The 6985-nt window shown below is 49.4% G+C and overlaps 1 non-coding gene across 1 annotated transcript; it reads left to right on the forward strand.

Moving 5' to 3' along the window:
* The first annotated feature begins 1797 nt into the window (after positions 1-1797).
* LOC127197041 (U6 spliceosomal RNA) lies at positions 1798-1904 on the forward strand. The gene has a single exon (XR_007831585.1). It is a non-coding gene; the product is annotated as a U6 spliceosomal RNA (small nuclear RNA).
* Positions 1905-6985: the final 5081 nt, after the last annotated feature.

The raw sequence follows: 6985 nt of genomic DNA on the forward strand, positions 1-6985 counted from the left end.
GAAGCCTCTTGGACGACAGTTTTGCTGGGCTCCTGTTTGCAAGCATGGCAGAACATCACTAACAGTGACAGGGGTTGGCTCTCTCCCATGGGGTGTGTCTCCTTCTGAAACCTTAATGCCTGCCAGTTATTAGCCAGGAAGACTCCAGAGGAACCCAAAAACAAAACGACTACTGCCTTTGTCCCTGGCGGTCTATCTTGACTAAATGGCAAGACCTGATTGCTGAAGATCTACTTATTTTGGATGCAGAGCATTGAAATACCCATCTTTACTGGCCAGGAACGCTTTTCCTGCAGACTTGCTTTTATAATGTTGGGAGCTGCTCTGCCAGCTGTTGTAGGGGTGGGAGAGGCATCAGTGGTCTCACCCAGAGCCAGACTGAAGCAAGATGTCAGCCAAAATTTCAGCACGTCTTTGGGAGGAGCCTTTGAGACCCACCTTTTGTGCAGGAGATCCTGCTCAGGGAGGGAATGCCACCCTCTTTTGGGGGGAGCTTTCGTAGGTTCCTACAATCCAGTGGATGCCAATATACTCATGTGCCTGTGGGCACTGCTAGCTGGACTTTGATTTTTTTTAACCATTTTTTTTTTGGTAGTGATATTTTTATTAACTAATGAATTTATTCACTTTACATCCTGCTCGTAGCCCCCTCCCTCCTCTCCTCCCAGTCCCACCTCCCTCCTCTATTCCTAAGAAAAGGGGAGGCTCCCTCCCTCCACCAGCTGATCAAGTTGCATCAGGACTGAGCATGTCTTCTTCCCTGTGGCCTGGCAAGGCTGTCCCCCCAGGGGGAAGTGATAAAAAAGCAGGCGGCAGAGTCCTTGTCAGTGACAGCCCCATCTTCCTGCTCCCCTTACTAGAGAGAGGACCCACATGAAGCCTGAGCTGCCCATTGGCTACGTCCACGTAGGGGGTTGAGATCCAGTCCATGCATGGTCCGTGCTTGGTGCTTCAGTCTCCACAAGCCCCTCTGGGCCCTGGCTAGTTGTCTCTGTTGGTCTTTGTTATTTATGTTATTTGTTTTGCTTTTATTTTTTATTTTAAAAAAGATTTATTTATTAATTTATTTATTACACATATAGTGTTCTGCCCGCACACCTGCACACCAGATCTCATTATAGATGGTTGTGAGCCACCACGTGGTTGCTGGGAATTGAACTCAATACCTTTGGAAGAAAAGCCTCTGAGCCATCTCTCCAGCCCTCTCCCCAACCTTTTTTTTTTAAAATGTAGTAGGCTCTGTTTGTATGTACACCTGTATACCAGAAGAGGGGCATAATATCCCTTTATAGATGGTTGTGAGCCACCATGTGGTTGCTGGGAACTGAACTCAGGACCTTTGGAAGAACAGCCAGTGTCCTTAACCACTGAGCCATCTCTCCAGCCCACGGACTTTGGTTATTAATAGTAATAGTGGTAAAAGAGGGAGACATGAGGAGTACTAGGAGGTTGGAGGGAAGCAGTGGCAGATGGATGTGATCAAAACACATTATATATATGTATGAAAATTTCAACGAATAAATAGGGGCTGGAGAGATGGCTGGTCTTCCATAGGGCCCGGGTATAATTCCCAGGAACCACATGGCAGCTTACAACTGTGTGTATCTCCATGGGAGACCCAGCACCCTGACACAGACATACATGCAGGCAAAACACCAATACTATAACAAATAAAAAATTAAAAAAAGAATAAATAAAAGTATTAAAAAATAAGGTGAAGGACGCTTAAGGAAGACACACAGTGTTGATCTCTGAGCCCGATCCCCCCAACACATATGTGAACGTGTACACACATATGTGTTCATTTCAGCAGCACATACACTAAAAATGGGACAGTACGGAGAAGATTGACGTGGCCTCTGAGTAAAGATGACATGCAAGCTCTTGAAGCATACCTAGAAGCCGCCCACACACTAAATAAGTGAATAAATAAATATGCAAAAGTGGGCCACTTGCCACACCTCTGAGCCCCTCGCCCCCACCCCTACCCCGCTGCTCTGCAGCCTCTGGGTTCTGAGCCTTCCCGGGCTCTGGCTGCCCTGTGTTCCACCCCGTGCCTGCCTGCTGCTGCCTTATCTTTCGGCTTGAGCTTACCAGGACTCCATGAGCGGTTGCAGAGTATCTTTCGCTTTTCCTCTGGAAGTTGTCAATTTAGCCCTTGGTCACAGGCACTTCCTGGTGTTCACATTTTGCCCATGCCTCTGTTTCCTCATCTGAAGGTTGGGGGCGCTGTTGGGAGCATTGACTGCGATGGCAAGCTCATGCGGGGGCGGGCAGAGAAGCCTCTGTTTTTGGTGTCAGATTCTATCTTGGTGGCATTTTTTTTTGGGAGAACGTCGGTGAGTGCTTGTGTTCCACCTTCGCGTTTGAGTGAAAGCCTCAAATATGTCCGCATCTTGCCAGAGCCCATTTGTGTCTCGAAAGGGCCTCACCGTGTTAGCCTGGGCTGCGCTCAAGGGTGGAACCTTTCCTCTGCAGCTTCCACAGGCTTGTACCACCATTCCCGGCAAGACGGACTTCAGTAAGACCTCAGTCTGATTCAGTGAAAAAGAAGCATTATGGATAACAGAATAACTTCATTTTACCAGTCAACAAGCTGCACATGGAAGCATTTGTGCTGACCAAACCTTGGCACGGAAACCACAGCCTCTTGGTACGATCAGTGCTGCAAAAATTTGATTAGATGAAATTAATAAAATTGATAGCCACAGTGGCCGTCGAAAGTCTGAGGCCACCCTTTGTTGTGGGTGAGCACTGTGTGAATCCAGTTTCATTGTAGAAAATTGACGTGGAAAGGATTTTATTTGCCATTTACAATCAAGACCAAGAGGAACGGCTTAGTGGCGTAGCGGCGTTGAAGGATGCCCCTCTTTGGACTGTCTGCACTCTGGCTGCTGCAGAGAGGCCTTCTGGGAGTGAGCCAGTGTTATAGCATCTCGGGGACAGGGCCAAGGGGAGGGGCACTGTGGTCACTCCTAAGGCATCTGGCTGTGGTGGGGGAGCGCTGTAGGCTGTGTTCCCCTCCTAGTACAAGGGATGAACTTTGGGCATTTGTACAGGCGATCCCTAGGAGCAAAGGCTATGCCCTTGAGGAGAGACAGAAGTCAGTTAAGACCAGGGCAGTGAACCACTCAGGGGAGAGCAGGGAGTGGTGCTACACTGGATAGGCAGATGGGCTTGGGTCTGGCTGCGTGGGTCTGGCCCAGAATGCAGGGATGCAGAGTGGCCACCAGAGGGTGCCCAAGCATCGTCATTTGGCCGCTGGAGGCTGAACAGCTGCTGCAGGGCTTGAGGCGGCCAGTGTTGACTCTGATGACCTCAAAGTTGAGCATACCGTGGCCTGCGCAGGCCTGGGCCAATCTCTTGCTCAAATCCTGACCCCCATCTAGGCTGGTGGTGTGGAGTTGCTTGCTCCCTGCAGGGGTACAATGAAGATATTTTAGGTGGAAGAGCTCGGAGGAGTTTTCATGTAGAGGCGCCGCTGGGAGTAGACTAAGGATATTGTTCCAGACAGGGGCCCAGTAGCTGCTGTAAGAGATGCAAGGAGCCAAGTGAGCAGCGTCTTGTTGGAGAAAGGCATGCTGGGAAGTAGAATGCGTAGGACTCATAACCATGCAACGGAGGACATCGGCGTGATTAAAGGAAGAGTGGAGTTAGGAGGAGGCTTAGATTAGGCTAAAACATATGTCTTGTTGGAAGGGTATTAGGATGATACACTCAATAAACCAGTCGAATGACCCCCAGAACAATCACCATAAAATGACAAAGTATGGTATCTGAAACCAGAAGAAGCTGGGTGGTGGTGGTGCATATCTTTAATCCCAGCTCTCGGAGGCGGAGGCAGAGGCAGATCTGTTAGAGTTCAAGAACAGCCTTGTCTGGGCAGTGAGTTCCAGGATAGCTGCCAGGGCTACACAGGGGAACCCTGTTTTGAAGAATAAAGAACCCGGGGCTGGAGAGATGGCTCAGAGGTTAAGAGCACCATCTGCTCTTCCAAAGGTCCCGAGTTCAATTCCCAGCAACCACATGGTGGCTGACAACCACCTGTAGTGAGATTTGGTGCCTTCTTGTGGTGGGCAGGCACACGTGTGGGCAGAATACTGTATAAATAATAAATAAATCTTAAAAAAAAGAAAAATGAAGAACTCGCCCTAGAAGAGTGAAATATAATTTATCAATAGGAAGCTAGGTGAACACAGGAAGGAAATAGAAACGCCATGAACGAGAAAAACCCACAGCGAGAGGACTAAGACACGAGACCCTGGTAAGACAGCTTAAACTAGTCACTCAGAAGAGATTCATGCTTCAAAGCAAGAACCATCCTACTCCAGACTGACTATATAACTAAAGCCTACAATTCACATCAAAGACACAGGGTCTCTGGGGGCAAAGCACTTGTCCAATATCTGCGGGGACCTGAGTTTGAATCCTCAGAGCCCACAGCCTGTGATAGCCTGTGTCTGTAACCCCAGGGTTCCTGAGGTAAGATGGGAGGTGAAGACAGAATCTCCAGAAATGTGCATCCCAGTTATCCTGGCGAACAACAAAGAGACCTTGTCTCAAGCAAGGGGACAAGCGAAGATTGACACCCACGTTGTCTTCTGACCTCCACACGTGCCTGTCACCCGTTTCTGAGGTTGGGAGGGGTGGAAAGACCTTGGCTCACTTCCCTGGTCTCCAGATTCCTCCTGGTTTGGTAGAGCATACAGTGATGCAACTGGACACTAGGGGGCGTCTAAGCTCTGCGCTCTTGGGATCTGGCAGGTGCACAAGCCGCTGAAGCCATCAAGAGTTCACCTGCCAGTATGACCTGATGGTACTGACCTGCTTCACAGCGGTGCCTGATCACAGAGACCCTGGCTGCCAAGGTCTCACTAGGTCTTAGAAACCCAAGTACAGGAGATACAGGTGCAGGTGGGAGTGGTGCCCCCTAACTCTGTAGACACCCCATCAACACTCCCTCACCTGATTTTAGGATCCGTTGCCAGTAACCGTGCACATACTGTGCACAGAACCTTGGGACCACTACCACAAGAGGTACAGCCATTATAACCCCATAACTACCAAGCACAGGGCATGCTACCCGTACTTTTTTGGATAGATGGGACACACGCCCTGCACACAGCCAGGGGATCATCATGAGGGAGAACTTGGGCTGACCTCCCGAAATGCAGTATAGTCTGCACCCCCAGCTTGAACACCAAGAGGCTTTGTCTGCTCTCCGACCTCCTCATCCACTCTGACAAGCAGGCATAGAGCTCCAGTGGCCACATGGTGGCAGCAGAGCTCTACTCTGGTGGACCTCAGCCAGGTGCCTGTTCGAGTTGCTAATCAGTTCTGGGAGGGCAAAGCCTGACCACAGTGGAGCCTGTGGAGCCCAACACGTGCTCTACTTCTACCCCAAAGTAGGATCAGTTCAAACTCGACTTGAAATATTCCAGAGCTGCCACAGCTCAGTGGAGACCCTCTCCCAGACTGACTACCATTTGGTCAACCTGAGAGTCCTGGCCATACTGTGAAAGCATCAAATAAACTCTGGATTCCTTCATTCATTTCTACAGTATTCACCTCTATCCATGCCCCAATGACTTGTGCTAATGTGAACATTTGTGCTGGGGCCTCGGTGCGGAGGACTGGAACCTCAAGTATGTGAACATTCTCACACTCACACACACACACACACTCAAGCACAACCACACATAGTCACACACACATACACATAGTTACACAAACACACACACACACACTCAAGCACAACCACACATAGTCACACACACATACACATAGTTACACAAACACACACACACACACTCATGCAGTCACACACATACACCCACAGTCACACACATACATACACACACACAGAGTCACAGACACTCAAGCACAATCACACACACGGTCTCACACACACATATACATAGTTACACAAACACACACACACACACTCAAGCACAACCACACATAGTCACACACACATACACATAGTTACACAAACACACACACACACACTCAAGCACAATCACACATAGTCACACACACATACACATAGTTACACAAACACACACAGATACTCATGCAGTCACACACATACACACACAGTCACACACATACATACACACACACAGAGTCACAGACACTCAAGCACAATCACACACACGGTCTCACACACACATATACATAGTTACACAAACACACACGCAGACACTCATGCAGTCACACATATACACACACAGTCACACACACACACACAGAAAGAGTCGCAGACACTGAAGCACAATCACACACACGGTCACACACACATACACATAGTTACACAAACACACACGCAGACACTCATGCAGTCACACACACATACACACACAGTCAGACACATACATACACACACAGAGTAACACACCCACAGACACTCATGCAGACACACACACACACACACACACACACACACAGTCCACACACAAAGGCATGTACACTTTGAGTATGTGTTTGTCACCGTACCGGAGGGTGGGACCAATTCTTTGAACCTGGCTTGTTGGAGCATGCAATGGTGCATGTAGCCACCAGGAGGCACCTGAGCTCCGCACTGTGGTCATTGCAGAGACTTAGCGGGTGTACCAGGGTGTACCACACGCACCAGTGTGATGTGACCTCACAGTTCTGGGGTAGGGACTGACTATGCTCCCTTGGTGCCAGACACTGGGTGCCCCACCTGGCCTCAGAAACTCAACAGCCCATAAGAAAGTGTGGGTGAGGCTAGCTGGAGACACTGGGCCTCACTATTCCTTAATTTTGTCAAAATTTCATGAGCACCATGTCACTTCAGTCATAAATCCTTCTTATGGTGCCTGGTGTGGCTACGTGCCAACACGGAAGTGGAATCTAGCCTGCTAAGGAGCCTGGCTTGGGCCTTGGAGCCCGCTGCCAGTGACTGTGCACCGGGCTATGCACAAAGCCTGGCCTTTAACTGTGAGATGGACATGAGCCTCTG

Source organism: Acomys russatus, chromosome 1 (assembly GCF_903995435.1).
Source record: "Acomys russatus chromosome 1, mAcoRus1.1, whole genome shotgun sequence".
NCBI classification, from domain to species: Eukaryota; Metazoa; Chordata; class Mammalia; order Rodentia; family Muridae; genus Acomys; species Acomys russatus.